Below are 10,932 nucleotides of genomic sequence, written 5' to 3' on the forward strand. Positions count from 1 at the left end.
CGCAGGACTTCAGCCAGATGGGTTGGCACCTCATTGGATAGGGCCACCACAGCTAAGGCGCGCTGTGACCCGGTGTAGAGTTGCTCCACCAGGGTGTACACGGCCTTTAGCTTGGTGACCACGCTCTGGTTGAGGTTGGCACTCCTGGGACCTGTTTAATAAAGGTCTGATAAGCCGGTGACAAGGATGAATCATAACATGTGCAGACTTGATGAAAGCCGGTGAGGCGACTTACCGAAGATAGCAGCCACCATTTGGGAAACCTGGTGCTTTAGGCCGGAGAGCTCAGCGGTCTTCTCAGTGAGGGCCTTCTCCGCCTGTTCTGCCCGGGTGACCAGTGCGGCTTTCTCCTCAGCCCAGGCCTTCCGCTCAGCGTCGAATTCAGTCTTCAATTTCTCCTGAGCGGCGATGCTGGAGACAAACTTGGCGTTCGCCTTCCGGGTCTCCATCTCTTGAGTCTTTAACCGGCTCTTGAGATCCGCAAGGTCCGACTCAAATTTCTTGCCAGTAGCCTGCATATATTTCCGGGTTATTAAACAGTCATTATATAAGTCCCAAGCACTTTCCAAGCAAAGACACTTGGCACTTGGGGGCTAATGCATATTGAACGTATCTATCTACGTACTGCCGGTTCAATTAAGTAAGCCGGACTCTAAGTCTACAACATATTCAAGTATAAGTCATAGACTTGGGGGCTAGCATGACAAGGATCACTATGCGGAAAGTAAGAAGACAGCAGAAGGTTACCTCAGACTTTTGTTGGATCTGGTTGACCATGGCGATCTCGGCGTCCCGGCTCTTGTGAACCTGGCTGATGTAGCCAGAAACGAGCTCTCCAATGCTCCAATCGGTGTAGCCCGAGAGATCCAGATTCACCCGGTGGGGTTGCAGCAACTCCCCCTTCGCGGAGCATTTGGCCAGCGCGGTCGGCCTCCCCGGCTCAACATACTCCGTCCGGGTAATTACCACGTCCGGGTCGTTAGCCGGTGGGGTTGAGCCGGAGGCCTCCGGATTAGCTGACACTTCGGTCGTTGTCTTGGTGGTCGGGGCAGGGGCTTCAGGCGCCGTGTCCATGGGAATGGTGGCTTCGGAGGCGCCTGGCGGCTCTTGAGCCGTCGTCTCCGGCTCCGGCAAGTCTGGCACTCCGGCTGACCTGGTCTTCTTTGCTCTTTTGGTGAGCTTTGCCTGGGCACTGAAAAGACAGAAGTGTTAGGCATACAAAGAGTAAATACAGACAGATAATGTAAGGTGATTGTTATTACCCGGGTGCAGTTTTGAAGGCCGGCAGACTTGACTGCATGGAGTCACCCGAAGAGGGGGAGGTCTCCTGATAATTGGAATCAGAAGAGTTGAGTGGCTGACGGATGACACCCGCCAACGGATGAAAAGGATACAGGTGAGAAAAAACCTCGGTACGACGCTTCCTTGTTGCGTCGGGTAACCCGGTGGAGAGTTCGGTGTCCTTGCGGGCCCGGGTGTGACGCCGGCTTTCATGAACCTGTTGCTTCAAAAGAAATTGAGGGTCTTGATGAGCTAATGGATGAGAAAAGCTTACTTTCCGGGTTACTCTTCGGACTTTCAGCTGTGGCAAAGGCTCCGAGTCGGAGGGAAGTGATGTTACCTCTTCAATCACTGGGTTACTGGCGCCGGTGTCGTCCTGTCAGTAAGCAAAATATTGATAAGACGGACAGCAGTAAACGACAAATATGACAAGAGTTTAAAAGGGTTAAGGGTTACCTCTGACTCGGAGCTGTCGCTTAACTGCAGCAACTCCGAAGCAGTGGGTCTGCTTCCCTTTTTGCGAGGGGCGGTTTTCTTGGCGGCTTTCTTCGCCTTCCTCGCCTTCTTGGCCGCCTCATGGTCGTACTTGACCCACCAGAATTTGTCATCAGCCTGAGAAATACAGTAATGAACTCTTAAAAAGGTTCAGAGCGAGGTGACAGGTAAAAAAAATGGAAAGGTTAAAGTCAGCGGCTTACCGCTGGGGCTGGATTGGTCTTGCAGAACGGGGCTAGCCCGGTTCTTCCATAGTCTGCCAGGCTCTCGTTTAATAGAGCCTTGATCTCTTCTTCGGCAACGTCTTCTGGAAGATCATTGCGACTGTGCCTCTGCGGGTCATCCTTTCGCCCGGTGTACTCACACATTAAGCCGGGGCGGCGGCTCAATGGGATCACCCGCCATAAGATCCAGACCTGGACTAGATCAATTCCGTTCAGACCGTTGCCTAGCAGGGCCTTGATCTTGTTGATTGTTGGAAGCAGGGGCTGGCGTTCTGCGGCAGTCAGTTTGTCGGATAATGGATGAGTCGGCTCCAGGCGCGTTGGGCGAAAGCCGGGCAGCGGGCTCTCATCAGCCGGGGACGTGTCTTGGCAGTAGAACCAAGTCATATTCCAGTCCTTGGGGTGACTTGGCAGTTCTGCGTAAGGGAATAGACAGTCCCTGCGCCGTTGGATGGAGATGCCGCCTAACTCTAGACTTGGACCGTTTGCGCACTCATTTTGGCGGTTCAAATAAAACAGCTCTCTGAAGAGCAGCAGACTCGGCTCTTCTCCAAGATATACTTCACAAAAAACTTGGAAGTTGCAGATGTTGGATATGGAATTGGGTCCTATATCCTGAGGCCGAAGGTCAAAGAAGTTGAGCACGTCCCGGAAGAATTTTGAGCCGGGCGGTGCGAAGCCCCGGCTCATATGGTCTGCAAAGATCACTATCTCCCCGTCCCTCGGCTGTGGTCTTTCTTCTGACGGGTCAGGGCCACGGTAGGACATCACTTCCTTCTTGGGCAGATATCCAGACTTAACAAAGTTGGCTAGGGTTTCATCAGTGACGTTGGATCTCATCCAGTTGCAAGTGATGGGAGCCTTGGGGGGCATGGTGACGGTTGGTGGTCTATGAGGAAGAGAAAAGTGTCCGGGTTAATTATAAGCCGGGGATTATCATTCAAACTACAGTGACGGCTTATGAAGGGAACTAATGATATATATTGATACGGTGAGTTATCTAAGCCGTCGGAGTTTTCATGATAAGTTGGTCATCTACGGCTTACTGCAGTTAAGTCGGAGGATTCTACGGAGCATGGTTCTCTTTAAACCGGAAAGTTCTACGGCGCGTGTTTTCTTTAAGTTGGAAGCATAAGCCGCCAAGATTCAAGGGTTGCAGTTTTTACCAAGTGTGGTAAAACGGATTTCACATATTGCAGTAACTTTTTGGGATCAAAATGGTCGGGCGAGGTGAAAATTTTCTAGACCTAAAAAACAGAGGCAGAAGAAGTTCTTGAGGTTGAACACAGTTCTTATGCAGTAAAAAGAGGGTTTCTTATAGATGAAATGGGTCTCAAACCTCTACCGCAGTGGTTCTACGCGAGGTTAAAGATCAACTAACTACAGTGGCAACAAGAACTACCGAGTCTGTGGGCAATGGTGATGAACACGAAGAAGTGAAAGAACCCTACCACAGATCTGTTCTAGCAAGGCAGAGGAGACTCACCGGAGTTGGAAGGAGCGGAGGTCGCCGCCGTGAGTCTGGTCCGAATAAGGGTGATGCAGCGGCCGGGTTGATGAAGACCAGGGGCGCGACGGCGGCGGCAGTGGCGGAGCTCGAGCAGAGGAGCGATGGCGCGAGGAGGAAGAGGGAGAGTGTGAGAAGAAAGTGCTGGGCCGGCCTATTTATAAGGCAGAGTCATAAGTGGGCGCGGGATTCAAGGAGGCCACGGCGTGGTTATCTCCCCCTCACGGCGCCTCGATTCTCGGAATGACAGTAAAAGGAAAGATCCGTTGCGGATCTGGCGGAGTAAAAAATGGACTTAATGGAGGATGACGTCACGGCGGATTATCCGGAGTCCAGAGGATGACGTCACTCCGGGTTATGACCTTCACATGAATGGTAAGCCGGAGATTTTTTCTGTCTGCAGAGCTGAAGATTGACACGAGCCGGCTCAAATCAATCTGGGGCCTAATGTTGAGGATATAGACCTTAGAGTCACCCGCCAGGAGGGGCCGGGTTACTCGTAGGGTCGTTGCCAGAAGCCCGGAGCCAAGTTTCAAGATAATGGGCCAGAGATGGGCTGAGACCCGGATATGGCTTAAAGCCCGTAGTTATCATCATTTTTATAGTAGACTTATAGTGTAAGGAAAGTATTGTTTAGAGTCCGAGCCGGACGCTCTTATGAGCCGGCCGGGACTCTAAGGGCTGCTGGGCGTCAGCCTCCCTATATAAAGGGAGGACCCGGCAGCGGCTTAAGGGCGAAAACAACCTCATCGAGAACCGGGCATAGCTGTTTAGCTCCCTTGCGATCGTAACCCTAATCAATAACACCTCGAACTGGACGTAAGCTTTTACCTTCATCGTAAGGGGCTGAACCAGTATAAACCCTCGTGTTCCTTGTCCCGCATAACCCCTTCAAGCTTCCTAGTTGCGATGGCTCCACGACTAAGTCCTAGCTTAAGGACATCTGCCGTGACAATTCCACGACAGAAAGGTTAGCACTAATAATAACAGGATATATCTTTTTCTCATCAGGATAAGCATATTTAAGAGTATCAGGTAACGGTTTAAGCTCAAATACAGGATTACCCTTGGGTGGAGGAGGATCCCCTAGGATTTCAACAGGCAAATTGTGTTTCAGGATGGGTTCCTGTTTAAAGAATACTTCATCTATTTCCCTTCTTTCATTCATAAACATATCATTTTCATGGTCTAGCAAAATATTTTTCTAAAGGATCACTAGGAGGTACGGCAATAGAAGCAAGACCAATAATTTCATCCTTACTAGGTAATTCCTCTTCACAGTGTTGTCTACGAAATTTAGAGAAATTAAACTCATGAGACATATCACCTAGACCAATAGTAACAACATCCTTTTCGTAGTCTATCCTAGCATTAACGGTGTTCAAGAAGGGTCTACCAAATATAATGGGACAAAAGCTATCTTGTGGGGAACCAAGAACAAGAAAATCAGCAGGATATTTAGTTTTCCCACACAAGAGTTCAAGATCTCTAACAATTCCCATTGGCGAAATAGTATCTCTGTTGGCAAGTTTAATTGTGACATCAATGTCTTCTAACTCAGCAGGTGCAATATCATGCTTAATTTCTTTGTATAAGTCAATAGGTTTTGCACTAGCACTAGCACCCATATCACATAAGCCATGATAACAATGATCTCCTATTTTAACAGAAATAACAGGCATGCTACCACAGGTCTATGTTTATCTTTAGCACAAGATTTGGCAATTATAGCAGTTTCCCCACAGAAATAAATAACATGCCCATCAATATTATCAGACAAGAGATCTTTAACAATAGCAATGTTAGGTTCAACTTTGATTTGCTCAGGAGGTGTATAAGTTCTAATATTGCTTTTATGAACCACAGTTGAAGCTTTAGCATGATCCTTTATCCTAACAGGGAAAGGTGGTTTCTCAACATAAGAAGTAGGAACAATAGGATCATTATAAGTGATAGTCTTTTCTTCAACTTTAATAGGTGCGGCGACTTTTACTTCTATGGGAGGATGATATTTAAACCACTTCTCCTTGGGGAGATCAACATAAGTAGCAAAAGATTCAGAGAAAGCAGCTACTATCTCAGAGTCAAGTCCATATTTAGTGCTAAACTTACGGAAAACATCGGTATCCATAAAAGATTTAACACAATCAAAATTAGGTGTCATACCTGACTCCTTACCTTCGTCGAGATCCCAATCTTCAGATTTGCGTTTAATTCTTCCCAATAAGTCCCATTTGAATTCAATAGTCTTCATCATAAAAGAGCCAGCACAAGAAGTATCGAGCATGGTGCGATTGTTATCAGAAAGCCGAGCATAAAAATTTTGAATAATTATTTCTCTTGAGAGCTCATGATTATGGCATGAATATAACATTGATTTAAGCCTCCCCCAAGCTTGAGCAATGCTTTCTCCTTCGCGAGGCCAAAAATTATATATATAATTGCGATCACGATGAACAAGATGCATAGGATAAAATTTCTGATGAAATTCCAATTTCAATCGCTTGTAGTTCCATGACATCGTATCATCACATAGCCTATACCATGTCAATGCATCTTCCTTCAAAGATAAAGGGAGTACCTTCTTATTAACAAAATCATCGAGCACACCTGCAAGCTTAAATAATCCACAAACTTCATCCACATATATTAGGTGCTCATCAGGATGCTTTGTTCCATCTCCTGCAAAAGGATTAGCTAGCAGTTTTTCTAACATACCCGAAGGAATTTCAAAATGAACATTTTCATTTACAGTAGGTTCAGTAGGTTGAGGAGCAACTCTTTGCTCTACTGGTCGGGGTGAAGATACCCCGAACAAGCCCCTCAAAGGATTACTTTCCAAAATAACAAGTGAAAGTAAATTTCAGCACACTATACAAATTTTTCCTTACCAAATTCTACCTACCAAAGGCGCTTCACTCCCCGGAAACGGCGCCAGAAAAGAGTCTTGATGACCCACAAGTATAGGGGATCTATCGTAGTCCTTTTGATAAGTAAGAGTTTCAAACCCAACGAGGAGCAGAAGGAAATGATAAGCGGTTTTCAGCAAGGTATTCTCTGCAAGCACTAAAATAAGAGGTAACAGATAGTTTTGTGATAGGATAATTTGTAACGAGCAATAAGTAACAAAAGTAAATAAAGTGCAGCAAGGTGGCCCAATCCTTTTTGTAGCAATGGAGAAGCCTGGAAAAACTCTTATATAGAGAAAAGCGCTCCCGAGGACACATGGGAATTATCGTCAAGCTAGTTTTCATCACATTCATATGATTCACGTTCGGTACTTTGATAATTTGATATGTGGGTGGACCGGTGCTTGGGTGCTGCCCTTACTTGGACAAGCGTCCCACTTATGATTAACCTCTATTGCAAGCATCCGCAACTACAACAAAAGTATTAAGGTAAACCTAACCATAGCATGAAACATATGGATCCAAATCAACCCCTTACGAAGCAACGCATAAACTAGGGTTTAAGCTTCTGTCACTCTAGCAACCCATCATCTAGTTATTACTTCCCAATGCCTTCCTCTACGCCCAAATAATGGTGAAGTGTCATGTAGTTGACGTTCACATAACACCATTAGAGGATAGACAACATACATCTCATCAAAATATAGAACGAATACCAAATTCTCATGACTACTAATAGCAAGACTTCTCCCATGTCCTCAGGAACAAATGTAACTACTCATAAGGCATATTCATTTTCCTAATCGCAGGGGTATTAATATGCATAAAGGATCTGAACATATGATCTTCCACCAAATAAACCAACTATCATCAACTACAAGGAGTAATCAACACTACTAGCAACCCACAGGTACCAATCCCGGACTTGGAGACAAGAATTGGATACAAGAGATGAACTTGGGTTTGAGAGGAGATGGTGCTGGTGAAGATGTTGATGGAGATTGCCCTCTCCCGATGAGAGGAGCATTGGTGATGACGATGGCGATGATTTCCCCCTCTCGGAGGGAAGTGTCCTCGGCAGAACAGATCTGCCGGAGCCCTAGATTGGTTCCGCCAAGGTTCCGCCTCATGGCGGCGGAGTCTCGTCCCGAAAGCTTGCTTGTAACGCCCACGATGCGGCTATATCTCCCACGTGTCGAGGCACGACTTAGAGGCATAACCGCATAGTGGTTTTGTCGCAAGAAGGGTCATCTTCACACAATCCCATGTAATGAACAAGAATGGGATAAAGAGTTGGCTTACAATCGCCACTTCACACAATACATGAATAAATATCATACATCATCCAAAATACAAACATATAGACCGACTACGGTCAAAATCCAGATGAAAATAAGACAACCCCAAATGCTAGATCCCCGATCGTCCCAACTGGGCTCCACTACTGATCATCAGGAAAAGACACATAGTAACGACCACGTTCCTCGTCGAACTCCCACTTGAGATCGACCCCATCCTCGGCACTGGCATCGTCGGCACCTGCAACTGTTTTGGTAGAATCTGTGAGTCACGGGGACTCAGCAATCTCACACCCGCGAGATCAAGACTATTTAAGCTTGTAGGAAAGGATGGTGTAATGAGGTGGAGCTGCAGCGGCAATAAGCATATATGGTGGCTAACTTGCGCAAATGAGAGCGAGAAGAGAAGCAACGGAACGGACGTCATCTAGCAATGACCAAGAAGTGATCCTGAACACCTACTTACGTCATACATAACTCAGACCGTGTTCACTTCCCGGACTCCGCCGGGAAGAGACCATCATGGCTACACACGCAGTTGATGTATTTTACTTGGGTCAAGTGACAAGTTATCTACAACCGGACATTAACAAATTCCCATCTGCCTCATAACCGCGGGCACGGCTTTCGAAAGATAATACCCTGCAGGGGTGTCCCAACTTAGCCCATCATAAGCTCTCACGGTCAACGAAGGGTAAACCTTCTCCCGGAAAGACCCGATCAGTCTCGGAATCCCGGTTTACAAGACATTTCGACAATGGTAAAACAAGACCAGCAAAGCCACCCGAATGTGCCGACAAATCCCGATGGGAGCTGCACATATCTCGTTCTCAGGGCACACCGGATGAGACATCCTACGAGTAAAACCAGACCTCGAGTTTCCAGGAGGGGGCCCCGCAGTCTGCTCAGTTCGGACCAACACTCGAAGGAGCACTGGCCCGGGGGGGTTAAAATAAGATGACCCTCGGGCTCGCGAAAACCCGGGAGAAAAGGCTTAGGTAGAAAATGGTAAAACCAAGGTTGGGCCTTGCTGGAGGAGTTTTATTCAAGGCGAACAGTCAAGGGGGTCCCATAAATCACCCGACTGCGTAAGGAACGCAAACTCAAGGAATATAATCCCGGTATATCAGTAACTAGGGCGGCAAGAGTGGAACAAAACACCAGGCATAAGGCCGAGCCTTCCACCCTTTACCAAAATATATAGATGCATTAATTAAATAAGAGATATTGTGATATCCCAACATATCCATGTTCCGACATGGAACAACTTCAAATTCACCTGCAACTAGCAATGCTATAAGAGGGGCTGAGCAAAAGCGGTAACTTAGCCAAACAACGGTTTGCTAGGAAAAGATGGTTAGAGGCTGGCATGGCAAAATGGGAGACATGATATAGCAAGTGATAGGTAGCGGAGCAAGGCAATAGAGCGAACAACTTGCAAGCAAAGATAGAAGTGATTTTGAGGGGTGGTCATCTTGCCTGCAAGGTTCTCGGAGTTGTCGAAAGCTTGATCCTCGTAAGAGTACTCAACAGGTTCCTCGTTCACGAACTCGTCTCCCGGCTCTACCCAAGACAAGAACACAAACAAACGGAACCACAATCAACCACGAGAAATGCACAAGCAACATGATGCAAAACATGTATGATATGCGAGATATGATATGCGATGCATATGCGTACTCCGGAAGGAAAATGATGAACATGGCAGTAACTTGGCAAACCAAGCATGCCACTGGAAAGATAAGATGATTTCGGTCCAAATCGATATAAAGATCACCGGAAACGGATGCACGGTTTGCAAATGGCAAGCAAAACAAGAATGACACGAATCTGCGATTAACAGCATGATAGCACATAAAATGCAACAAGAAACAATGCTACAGCACTCCAACATAGCAACAAAGTAGATGACAGTAATCTAAAGGAGATGCTTGACAAAAGATGAACACTGAGCTACGGCTAGATCACAACATATCAAGCTCAAACATGCATGGCAAAAGAGCAAAAGATAACAGGTTCACAGACTTAGTGAGAAACTGGACATGGCAGAAATCAGCATCAGGTAGCAATGTTCAGAGCACGAAATCAACATGCTACAGGAACTTAACATAGCAAAACAAGGCATGGCAGTGTTCTACTACATGCACATGACAAAAGTCCCTTACTGACCATAAGCCAAAAGGGACCAGAAGAAATGATGGCAAGCATGTAAACATAGCAAGTTTCGTTATCAGGTTTCAGACTCGGCAGAAAACAGAGCATGGCAGAAACAATAATATGAAGGCCTCTTTGTGAGCTTGATGCACTCACTACAGAGCAATGCATGTCAAACCAAGCACACCTACAGCAAGATGGCATGTTTATGAAGCTAACCATTGCAAGATCAAGTACAAAGCATGCATGGATCAACTACAATAAGCTTGGCAAAATTGCATATTATGTTAAGAATCTGCCAGAAATATTTTATAGCAAAAGTAGAGCAAGATTGGGTCATGCTATGTCACTCCATAATTGCAAACAATTGCAGGAATGGATCCATTACTACTATATCTACAAAACATCCTTACTGAACATCTCAAGAATATGCATGGATCTCTCTGTAGCATCAAGCTTACATGGCAACAAAATAACAGCAGACAAGGACTTGAGAAATCACCAAGTCCCTGAAATCAGAAATATTACGGGGCCTACTTTGCATGCTTGTGCTAGTCACCACAGAGATCACAAAAATACATGGACTACACCACTGGAAATATGGCATGGCATACTTCAAAACACATGTAGAGCTCATGCTCATAAGATGCACAGATTAAATGAAACAAAAATGACAAATCTCCAAGTTCTGATAAGAACCAGAGAATAACAGCAACTATCCCTCTTCCAACAGAGATTTGGGCATCAAGATGACCTCTAATGAACATGGTGCAACTGAACAAAATGAAGAGCATCACGGGACGAACAATTTGACATATTACACGCGCGAATCGGAGCTACATGCAAGGAGTTATGGCATCACGAACAAGTGCACATGCTGTAGATTTTGAGGACTTGGAGAAATAGGGGGGTCGAGGAAAGTCAACTGTACAGTGTTTTTCGATCGGATCTGGGGGAGAGCTCGAGCTTGGCCGGCGGAGGGGATGTGGCCGGAGATGGCGTCCGACGCCGGAGGAGGAAGGGGCGGCGGTCGCCGGCGGAGGGACGAGGGCGCCGGAGGGCGG

This window comes from Triticum aestivum, chromosome 6D, assembly GCF_018294505.1.
Source record: "Triticum aestivum cultivar Chinese Spring chromosome 6D, IWGSC CS RefSeq v2.1, whole genome shotgun sequence".
Taxonomy (NCBI): Eukaryota; Viridiplantae; Streptophyta; class Magnoliopsida; order Poales; family Poaceae; genus Triticum; species Triticum aestivum.